Source organism: Orycteropus afer, unplaced genomic scaffold (genome assembly GCF_000298275.1).
Source record: "Orycteropus afer afer isolate SDZICR_OR568_19922 unplaced genomic scaffold, OryAfe1.0 scaffold00456, whole genome shotgun sequence".
Lineage (NCBI taxonomy): Eukaryota > Metazoa > Chordata > Mammalia > Tubulidentata > Orycteropodidae > Orycteropus > Orycteropus afer.
The window spans coordinates 1,422,427-1,434,832 of NW_006922043.1; positions in this window are offsets into that span (position 1 = coordinate 1,422,427).

Sequence of the window (12,406 nt, forward strand, 5' to 3'; positions counted from 1 at the left end):
TGAGTTTGTGAATACAGTTCCACTGGTGCTTTCTGATGTGGTTGATGAGAAAGGATTGAATGTGAGGTTATACTCCACCCGTCCAAAGTGAAAAAGAAAATATAATTGTTATCATATACAAAATTTAAACAATGTACATTTTATTTTTTTGTGGAATTGTTCAACTCCCATATTCAGAGATATGTACATAATTGATGCAACAATAGCAATACTTCTCAATGAACAAGTTTTGTGAGTCATAACAGTATCAGTCAGTATATGAAACAAAAGGCCTTCTGAAGGGAAATGGAGAATAAAATACATTTATGTAACTTTTTTTGTGTGTGTGTGTATGCCGTCGAGTCGGCCCCAACTCATAGTGACCTGTCCTTGGGTTTCTGAAGTGGTATCACTATGTAAGTAGATTGCCCCAACCTTCCTTCTGAAGAGTGGCTGGTGGATTTGAACCGCCAGCCATCTGGTTAGCAGTCAAGTGCCTTAGACACTATGCTACCAGAGCTCCTATGTAACTTTTAGCATCTAAATATTAACTTATTTCCTCAAGCAATTGTTCAATTTCCTTACACAGAGATACGTAAATATTCTGATGAAACATAAATATAATGTTCTGATAAACATAATTTGTTGTTTTCTTGGAAAGCAAATTTAGAAACATCCATTGTTGCAAAACAGAAATATTTTGCATGGTAAATAAATATTGAATTTTGCATCCACTTAATGCACCTAATGCCTCATTTATTAGCATGTGTAGAGTAATATCAAGCACTGTGTCCCATGCAACAGACAATAAAAAGGAAACTCATTTGATACATAAATTATAATTTTTTTCATTAGATAAATATTAATATTTCCATTATTTTTGGATGTTTCCTATGTTTATATTATATTAAATTATTACTTGAGTTCATATTTTATTAAATATTTGCTAGTTTGTGTCCTTGTGTATGCCACCCATATTTGAAAGTTAAAATCATATATGTTACTGTTTACAAAATGTAGGACATAACTCAGTAAATAAATGATATACAGTTAAAAGTTGACTGATTGAATTCATTGCAATGGTCAACTTATTTGAGTTTCCTCTCTTTTTGCTCATCATCTGGGGCTGGAGTTACCATTGGTTGTTTACCAGGACTTGTGCAAGAGTATGACCTTGTGCTTGTATCATGGCAAAGGGCATTGCTGGCCCTTCTGGCTGGAGGTGCTGGATTAGCAGATGTGGAAGTACAAGACAGTTCTCTCAAAATGGATCAGAAACCTGTTATCTATTAATATGATCTGTGCTTGCCCAGGAACCACTCATGTTGGATCCAGCTGCATATTGGGTGGATGTAACAAGATTTAGACTTAACAGCCCACCCCCACATCTTGTTTATTAGAAAGAAACAGTATATATACTTCCAAGAGAGGTGCTGTGATAAGAAGTTTCAATTACATGGGAGGGAACCATAGGAGGCAGGTGTCTGTGAAGGCGTTGAGGTGGTAGGGGTCTTATAGCTTAAGCAACTTTGTCCGTGGGTGTTTTCTTGACCCTGCATGAACTTTACTACTGGCTGGGACATTCTCATACATTAGGTCTGATATCATCTTCACTTAGTGGCCTGCCAGTTCTCTTTCACTGCAGTGCTCACTTTTCCTTGTGCGCTGTTTGGCATCTACAGGTCTTTGCTTTGGACAAATGGTACCCCTGTTTTGTTGATGTCCTACACATGTGCTTACCTGGCTTTTGGGTAACCTATCTAAAAAGTTTACTGTATAACACTGTATGGTTCAACTCGAAGGCAGCATCATCCAATCTCTTGTACTGTGCATCTCCTGAGTATTGTAGCATTATCTCTCTGTTTTATTTTCTTTTGAAAATATTACAGTGAAGACCATCATGGCTCCTAAATGCAGCAAAATCAGTGCTAGTGATATCAGCAGCAAGAGGCAAGGAAGAAATATTGATTTGGAAATGAAACAAAACAACATGTAAATGGAAAATCAGTGAATGCTATTGCTTGCAAGTTAAGTGTGTTGCACTTGCAATCATGATGATTCTCAAAACCAAAGAAAAAAATCCTCTAAGCTCTTAAAGGATTGGCTCTACTGAAAGCTACAAGGAAATTCCTAATGACATGGACTGAGGCTAATCCCTCCAACATGAGGAGTATAACTACTAACACACAAAGCTTGTTAAGAGGCTTAAAGAAAAAGCAAGACCAGACTATGATATGGTGTTTGCAATGTCCAAATCACATAATGTCCTATTTCATAGAACGGATAGTGAATATTAAGTGAAGCATGACTGGCTGTACACAGAATATTGACAAAAATTGACCATGTGCTGGACCATAAACCAGTTTTAACAAATTTCAAAGAATTTAAGTCACTAATAAATATGACCAAAATAAAATAGTCTATTGGGCAATCTACTTCTGTAGTGATACCGCCTCGGAAACCCAAGGAGGGGTCGCTATGAGTTAGATCTGATTCGATGACAGGGAGTTTGGTTTTTTATAAAACAATTACAAAAAAAGATCAGGAAAAAAAAAAAAAAAAAAAAACCCTTATGGAATAGGCCTTCAGTTGCTCACATGCAAGTTAAACTTGAAGCTGAAGAAAATTAAAACAATCCCACAGGAGCTAAAATACAACTTTGAGTATATCCCATCTGAATTTAGAGAACATCTGAAGAATAGATTTGATGCAGTGAACATTGCAGTGATGAGTGACTGAAGACCAGATGATTTGTGGGTTTATATCAAGAACATCACACACGAAGAAAGCAAAAGGTCATTAAAAAGACAGGAAAGGAAGAAAAGACCAAAATGATGTCAAGAGACACTGTAACTTGCTGTTGAACAGAAAGTAGCTAAAATGAATGGAAGAAATGATGAACTGAAAAAGCTGAACCGAAGATTTCAAAAGGCAGTTCAAGAAGACAAAGTAAAGTATTATAATGAAATGTACAAAGACCTGGAGTTAGAAAATCAAAAGAGAAGAACATGCTCAGCATTTCTCAAGCTGAAAGAACTGAAGAAAAAAGTCAAGCCTTGAGTTACAGTATTGAAGAATTCTATGGGCAAAATACTGAGCAATGCAGGAAGCATCAAAGAAGATGGAAGGAATACATACAGCACTATACTCTATGTATTGGCAGATGTTTGCCCATTTCAGGAGGTAGTATATGATCAAGAACTGATGGTACTGAAGGAAGAGGTCCAAGCTACACTGAAGGAATTGGTGAAAAACAAGGCTCCAGGAATTAATGGAATAGCCACTGAGATGTTGCAACAAATGGATGGAGCATTGGAAGGACTCACACACCTATGCCAAGAGATTTGAAAGACAGATACCTGGTCAACTGACTGGAAGAGTTCCATATTTGTGCCCATTCCAAAGGAAGGTGATTCAACAGAATGCAGAACTTATTGAACTTATTGAACAATATCATTGATATCACGCTCAAGTAAAATTTTGCTGAAAATAATTCAAAAACAGTTGCAGCAATACATCAACAGGGAAGTGCCAGAAATTTAAACTGGTTTCAGAAGAGGATGTGAAATGAGGCATATCACTGCTGATATCAGATAGATCTTGGCCCAAAACAAATACCAGAAGGATGTTTACCTGTGTTTTATTGACTATACAAAAGCATTTGACTCTATGGATCATAATAAATTATGGATAACCTTGAAAAGAATGGGAATTCCAGAACACTTAATTGGGCTTGTGAGGAACCGGTACATATACTAAGAAGCAGTTGTTTGAACAGAACAAGGGGATACTACTGCATGGTTTAAAATCAGGAAAGGTGTGCATCATGGTTGGAGGCCCCACTTTTGCCCTTGGGTCAGACCTTGACATAATGCGGAAGGCCAGAGAGATCTGGTCTCTGGGCCCTCTGATGTCTTCATGAGGTGACCCCCGTGGCCCCCCAGTGACCTTCCTGGCTCCCCAAGTCCCTCAACCTGTGCCTGGCTCATTGCCTTCTTTCACTAGATAGAGGCCTGCCCTGTGGAACCAGACCTGGGTGATCCTGTAGATATCACTCAGCCATGGGCTGAGGTGTCTGCTAGGTTTGGGGCAGAGTTCCTAGAGGATCAGGATGAAGCTGAGGTGTGTACGGGGTGGTGGTTGGTCTCAGGATGTTTGCAGGGAGCTGGGCTCTGCTCAAATCAACACAGTGCCCTCAGGGACCCCCAGAAGCTCCCTAGGAAGTGACCCAGGCAGTGAAAGGGGGATCCATGAGGGCTTTGCACTGGTGTAGCTGCAGTCTCCAGCAGCAGGCAGGGCCTGGCTTTATCCTCTGTACAGCCTCCATGTCACTGCCAGGGCCTCAGGTGCACATGTGAACCCCAGCTTGCCCAACCAAGCTCTGCTGGTACCCCCATCAAAGCCCACCTGGACTCAGGAGGAAGGGGCACTTGGGCATATGTGAAGGTTCTGAATTCATAAGAGTCTCTCACAGGGTGTGGCTGTTGTGCTCCCTGGGCTGTGAGAGTGGCATGGCTGAAGGTGAGCCAGACTGGCTTAGGGCAGGAATGCCTCTTGACTGTTCAAAGGGCAGTATGAACCTTCATTAAGGCCCAGAAGGTTTGAACCAGGCTCTCGCTGACATTGTGTTCTCACCACCATGGTGTGTGTCTCATCTCCCATTCCCAAAGCTTTGTTAAAATCAATAACTTGCAACACCCTTAACAGATTGTTATGTGGATTTAACAGACTATTTGCAAATTGGGCAGGACTCTGATCAACTAAGATTTTCAGGGTGCTATATACAAGTTTATCAGGAACTTTGAACAAAATATTTGATCCATTGACAATCATGTTAGAATGCATACATTTTATAAGAGGGCAGTATGTGTGCAAACATGACCAATGTTTAAATAGAAATCTTGCTAAACAATCACACAAGAATTGCAAGATCAGTGCGCTGTGGTTCCAAGACCTCTTGGAGTCTTGGAAACAGGACATGCTCATTAATCTTAGATCCTCTTTTGAAAGAGTGACTTTAAGTGAAAGTAACTGCTTAGTGGAACCAATCCCTCTTTGGCGTCAGTAAACCTGAGCACTAGATACAACCATGTAAAACAAAATAGGCTACTTCCAAATGTGATAGCTCAAGCATTCAAGATTGTTTTTTTATTACAGCACATAGGATTTTAACCTTTAATGACATGAACTTTAGTGTCACGGGTAAGAAAACTCTGTTTGTCTTCATAAAGCAGAACTTATGATTTTGTATCACAGCCTGAGTTATGGCACAACCAAGCCTGCCAAGGAACATGCTCAGTGGAATCTGGCACCCACATATCACTGCGAGGGTCCCACAACTCATGAAGCCACACAGGACCTGGGTCTTCCCTTTGCTGGGCCAGACTTCCAACTCTCTCTCCTGTATTGAGGTGGCCTGTTGGTGCCATGAAAACTCAAAAACTCACTGCCGTCGAGTCGGATCCGACTCATAGTGACCCCTCCTTGGGTTTCCGAGGCAGTATCACTACTGAAGTAGATTGCCCAACCTTCCTTCTGAGGAGTGGCTGGTGGGTTTGAACTGCCAGCCTTCTGGTTAGCAGTCAAATGCCTTGGGCACTATGCCACCAGAGCTCCCATTGGTGCCATGATGAGGACAGAAATCTATACCTACTCTGTCTTAGCTATCTAAACAGAGCCATCTGTCTGGTCATCTGTGGTCCTCTGACAAGGCTGCTGTGGAAAGGAGCTGTCTCCAATGCTTGGGTGTGGGGGCTGCTCTCAATCCTTCCTGTGACATATATCACACAGGCACAACTCACAGGCACATGTGTCCTTGTTCAGAACAAATCCCAGTGCTGTAACAGAAGTACATACCACAGCGGGCAGCTTTAACAAACAGAAATTTATTTTCTCACAGTTTAAAGAGGCTAGATGTCTAGATTCAGGGTGCCAGCTGCAGGGGATGGTTCTCTCTCTCTTTGCTCTGGAGGAAGGTCCTTGTTTCTTCTGGGCTTCTGTTTCTGGGTGATCTTCATGTGGCTTGGTATCTCTCTTTCTTCATCTTGTCTTCCTTTTCCCTGCCTAACAGCATGGTTTATATCTTGAAGGTGATAGGTTTAAGACACACCCCACACGGATATGGTCTCATTAATACAGTACAGAAAATTATATTCCTAAATTAGATTATATCCACAAGTGTAGGAGGAAGGAATCACAACACACAATATTTGGAGGGTACTATTCAATCTATACCCCAAATCTCTACTTCTCAGATTTATGCCTCCAAGTGAATTAAGTCCTGGAGAACCTGCTTCCTTTCCTTAAAGGCTTGGTTAAGCAACCTTGAGCATATGACATCAAAGGCAACTCTCAGACGAGATTTATATTAACAGGCTCAGAGAAAACTGCCCAGGTCTCTAAGTACTCATTAGAAGGTGATCAACAATGGCCACTTGGCAGTGAGGTTTCAGAGACCACAATTTGGGGTAAAACCTATGGATTTAATCTATTTGACTCACACAACAAGCAGTGAAAAGTCCATATTTTCTCTTTTCAAACAGAATATAAAAAGTCCACACCCCATGAGCCAGTGCGCATACTCTGACTTCATGGTGGGACAGATGGTCTTTTTCTACACCTACAATTTTCTGGGAAACTGTGACAGCTGAATTGCATGAAGTAGCTACAAATGGTATTTGCAAAATGTGTGTGTTCACATGGCTTGAATGTAAGAAGAATTCTTCTACCCAGTCATGTCAGGAAGAGTTGAAACATTCACTTTCCCCCATGAACAAAGCCAGCGTGATATTGATTATTGTTGTTAAGTGCTGTCAAGTCATCTCCGACTCATAGCAACCCTATGTACAACAGAACAAAACACTGCCTGGTCCTGTGCCAGCCTCACAATCTCTGCTATACCTGAGCCCATCGTTGCAGCCACTGTGTCAATCCACCTCGTTGAGGGCCTCCCCCTTTTACGTTGCCCCTCCACTTTACCAAGCATGATAGCCTTCTCCAGGGATTGGTGACCTTCTGACAATGTGACCAAACAGAAGAAAGATGGAGGATGAGCAGTGGTGTGGACTCCAGCCTCCTGCAGAGGCCTTTGAGGGAGGAGCATTCAGCATGCCCTTGGGCCCCTGGTTGTGATGAGGTCCCCCCTGGACCTCGACCATTTTGATGAGAAGCATTGAGACTATGATGGTGCTCTGGGCTTTGGCTGTGGAAATCTGAGCTAAGAAAGCCTTGGAGGGAATTTAGGAGCTGGCTGGTAACCTGTGGTCCTCTGACAAGACTGATGTGGAAAGGAGTTGTCTCCAATGCTTGGGTATGGGGGCTGCTCTCAATCCTTCCTGTGAGATATACCACACAGGCACAACTCACAGGCATATGTGTCCTTGTTCAGAACAAATCCCAGTGGTGCCCCATGAGTGATGAATCCAAGTGGATGAAGCCCAGGAGGAGCTACTGGGTCCGAAGCGGATCCAGATTTTCCCCAGGTTGCTGTCCCTTAAAATGAACTCTGGTGGGGGGTGGTAAAAGCATTCGGCTGCTAACCAAAAAGTCAGTGATACAAATCCACCACCTGCTTTGTGGGAAAAAGATGAGGCAGATTACTTCTGTAAAGAATTACAGTCTTGGAAACTCTATGGGGTAGTTCTACTTTGTCCTGTAGGGTCACTGTGAGTCAGAATCAACTTGATGGCAGTGGGTTTTGTTTTTTTGGCTGTCCCTTAAACTGTGACATCATCAGTCCAAAGCAAAAGCAAACTGACTCAGCTGGAGAGTTGTAAGAGCAGGACTCCACAGTTAGACCTGGATTCAAATCCCGCTCCTGCCTATCTCATGGCCTTAGATGAGTTACTTAAGCTCTGTGACACTTCTTCTTCTGTAAACAGGCATGATGGCAGTGCCACCTCCCAGGCGAGGTGCACTCAGCACAGGACCTGGAGAGCAGAAAGGGCTGGCTGAGGGTAGTTGGCTGCCACCTCTCATCCCTGACTCCTTCCTCCAGAGGCTTCCTTTCTGGTTTTCCCTTCCCACTGCACCAGACTTCTGGGAGTGGGCCTCTAATGTAGATACAGGATCTTCATTCTTGTGTCCCCAGCAGCCACTTTCCAGCTGACTTTGTGCTCTTGTTCATGATTACACCCCCTCTGGACAGCGGCAGGGTGTTTACGTGAGCATGCATTTAAAGCCACTGTGCTCTGTTGCTGAGTCAGAATCTACGTGCTTTAGACACTGCAGCAGGGGACCCAGATTCCCCCTCTGCCATTGTCACCTATCCACCCAAGGCAGTGTGTCGAGAGACAGCAGAAAGTCTCAGAAGTGTGCAGAGGTGCCGGTGAGGCCTGGCCTTTGGATCCGGCTATCACAAGCACCCCAGATGACCTTGAGCACTCACCAACGTGCTCTGTGTGTGTCAGCTGCTTCCTGCATTGCATCGCTTTGGACAGTAATTGTTGCTATAGCTAACAGAAGTGCTGGGTGGCTGAATCAAGGTCATACTTACCAACCACTCGGCCAGCCACCTAACACTCAAAATGGGAGTGATGATTACAATTATGAATACTGTTAAAATAGAATGAGCTGAAAATGATCATGTGCTATGTCACAGTGATTCCTGGGTAGTTAAATATTCACAGAGAGATAATGTTATAATAGGCTGCAAATATTACTAAAGTGTGCTAGAAATCAACAAATAGATAATGTGGCCTATTTAGTTGGCTTGCTACTTATGAATCCACTGAAGCCACATCTTTCTGTGGCTTCTACAAGGGGATATACTGGGTTTTTAGATTGCAGTTGTAGTACTTTGCCAAGCTGTTGATTTATTCACAGTCTTAAACACCTACTGTGTGTAGAGCCTAGTTGGTGGTCCTGAACATAAAGAGGGGGACAAACTAGAGATGATTCCCACTTGGATGGAGCTGACTGTCTAGCAGGAAAACACGGACAGTGAACAAACCAACCCTCGTAGTGAGGGGAGTGCTAGGAACAGTGGCTTCACTAGGCTTGGTGTCACCCAGCATGGTAACTTATGGTGTCAGCTTCTCCCACACACAATGGACCTTGTAGTGCCTGCAGACTAAACCATGTGATTGTAATTGTAATTGGGTAATAATAACAGCTCTGACCAGGGCACATTAGAAGGTTCAAAAAGTAAATTAGCATAGAGTTTTAGCCTTGTAGGTATATTGACACATATAAGCTGGACGTGCAAAAAACATTTTTGTCGTTATAACCAACTATAGGGATATTCCTATAAAAAATAACAAATTTCTGCTGAAACACTACACAAAAATTTTGTAGACAGTCATTTTGGTATCATCCCCTTTGGCAATGTCACCTGGTACAGTTTGCACTTCCTAGTCCCCCTAGTGACTCCGTTAACTGGGAAGGAAAACAAGGTAGGCACGAGGGCGAGGCCAGGACAGGTCGTGTTGAAAGAAAGTGGGCTGTGGGCCAGGCAGCTCTCTAGGGGAGAGTCCCAGGCAGAGGGGCAGGCCAGTGGAAGGGCCCTGAGGTCAAGCGTGTGTGCTGGGTCTGGAACAAGGTGCTGGTGTACTGGAGTGTCCTGTGGGGGATGGAGGGGCGGCAGAAGAGGAGGCCAGCAAAGTGTTTAGAATTTACTGAGGCAGGGGTCACAGGGCCCCATCCGAATGATGCCTAGGTTGAATGTCTCACCTAGGTTGGCTGCTGAGAGACAGTGATGGAGGTGAGGGTTGTTGGTGGAACCCAGGGAGAAGACCTGGACCTTGCTGAGGGAGGGGTGAGCAGTGGTCAGAATCTAGATAGATCGTGGATGTGGCCTGCTGGGATGTGAGTGACAGGAAGAGAGGAGGACTCAAAGCTCTCACTACAGTTTATTGTTGAAGGCTTTGAAAGTGGTGAGATTCAGTCCTTCATGGTTTAAAATATCACTCGTCCAAGGCCCTGCTCAGGGGGACTTACCCTTCCCATACCTGTGTCTCCTCTTCTCTTCACCTCAGACATATCCAGTCTTTGATGGCCAGCTCATGTCCCAGTTCCTCTGGGAAACCAGGTGTGCTTCTCCTTGCATTCCCCTTCCTGTCTGTGACATCCCATACTTTGGGGCACGTGGCTGGTGCTGGCACTACCCGTCCTGTGGGTTTCCTCTACTCTGCTGGATGGGGAACCCCAGGCTCCCGAGTCTCCTTTGGGCCTTCCGAGCAGGGTCTCTCTCACGGAAGAAAGCCACTCTTGCTGATTGGACTGAAGGTCAAACTGAGCTGACATGGAGCATGTCCACATGGAGTCTAGGTAAGTAGCTCCCCTGGAGCCCATCTCCATAAGATTGCCGTGGAAAGTATGCCCCCTGGAGGTATGCAGTCCCGGCAAACAGCTTCCAGTCCAAGACGATGTGGATGAAGTAGGGTTTTCTGGAAGTGTCTCCTCTATTAGTCATCCTAGTGTCTGCGTTGAGTTGATGCAATCAGGAGAGTTTCATCCAAGTTCTTATTCATTCACATCTATTCTGCAGAGACTCTCAGGACATGTGACTGTCCCCATTTGCCAGATTAGGAAATAGAGACTCAGGGAGGTGTTGTGATTGGCTCCTAACTTGCCTATTCTCAGGGCTGAAGCTCCCATTCTAGGTGCAGCCCTGTCAAAGGCAGCACTTTTTCCTGGGGGCAGCTGGGCTGCTCAAACAAGGTGGTGATTGTGCCCTCAGTACCCACCAGAGGGCAGCAGATGAACACCTGCACTAGTGTCCAGAGGTTGCCTGTGTCCCAGGTGGGGGTGGGGTGTGGGTGGGGTGTGGGTGTGGGTGGTGTGGGGGTGTGGGTGGTAGTGGTGTATGTGTGTGTGTGGGGTGTATGTGTCTTGCCTTCTGGTTGGTTCCTTGACTGGACAGGCAGGCCAAGTGCTGTGAGGACAGTCACCGTTTCTTTGTGGGAGAGACACATGCATTAATAGGGTGTCTCAGGTGAGGGGCTATTGAAAGAGGAGCTTCTCCACGAGGAGCCCTTTGGGCACAACTCTGCTGGATCTGTAGATAAGGAATCCCCTTCATCCCTGACAAGCCGTTCTGAAGAGGGAGGGAAGGGGTCCTGCCATTAGACAGAGGAAGCTTTGTAGTGGGAAGGTGCTTGCATAGTCCATCAGAGCAGAAGTTGGGGGGCTGGGGTTTACGTTCTGTCGCCCTGCTTTGCAGTTTCTCCTGGAGATGCTAGAAGACTCCCCTGCTGCTGCTGGATCAGTTCATCTCAGGCAATGACAGCTCAGCCCCCCCTGAGGTAGCTGTCCTGCTGTGGGCCCACTCACAAAGGAAGGGCCTCAAACAGGAGATTCAAATGTTCACCCATCCCTTGGCCTGAATCTATTTCCAGTGAGGCCTGGTGTATGTCCTGGGAGGCCAGCTCCACCTCCACCTCTTTCCACCACCTTGCCTGGCCCATGTTTCCTCCTCAAGCTGGGAAGAGGTAGGACTGACTTTCCGCAGAGGAGGGCTTCCATAGGGCCTTTGGGGTCCTTGTGGGCTGGCAGTGAGGTGGGGTGTCACCTGCTTTTGTCCTGGCCCAGGAAAGCCAAAAGAGAAAGGGTTGTGGTACTGGGCTGGTCAGGTGCTTCTGGGCACACACAGGATCAAGGGTAGGGTTCCACCCAGAGTGCCACAGCCCAGAGGGCGCAGAAATTCCTCCCAGCGTCTTCTCCTGGGTCACGCAGGGCAGCTTGGGGCGAACCAAGGCTTCCGGCAGCTGATCCAGGGAGGATCCATATAATTTCATCCTCAGATCAGTTCTTTTTTGTCCTCAAAGCCCCTCCCACTGTCACACAATGCCAGCTGTACAAAGCGCTATGCCCCCTGCAGGGGCCTGCTGGGGGCGTGGCCCAGGAGCGAGTTCAGGGCAGGGTCAGCTGCTGGCAAGGGGGCGGTGTCACCTGGGCGGAGCTGGCCTCACCTCCTGCCCTACCCTACTGATTTATCGCACGTATTCCAGCCACGGCGCCAGGTCTGCCCGCTGGGCAGCTGTGAGTGGCCAGGTCCGTGGGTCCAAAGCGAGGGAATCGCGGCCTTTGTGCTGCGCAAGGGTGAAGTGGGGGGGCTTCCTGCAGGATCCTCGCCAGGGTGGAGGACAGGAAGGGACTCTTGGGGCACCGAGTCATCCGGTCTCATTCCGCCCTGCGGGGCTGCTGGATGCGCTGAGGGGCGTGGGAGGTCTTCGGCCAGCCCGGCGCCCCCTCCCCGATTTGCCCTTCCGCAAGGGCCACCTCTAGACTTCGACAAGGAGCCACGTGCGGCGCCCAAGAGGGGCGCAGAGAGAGCTATCGGGCCATAATTGCACGGCGATCCGCAGGCAGGGTCGCTAGTCCCGGGCTCAGAGTTCCCCAAAAGTCCCGGCGCCCCTGGGAAAAAGTGGGCCGGACGCAGGCGCGCGTCTCGCTCCCGCTCTGCTCAAGTTTGGCGGGTGTCTGCTGA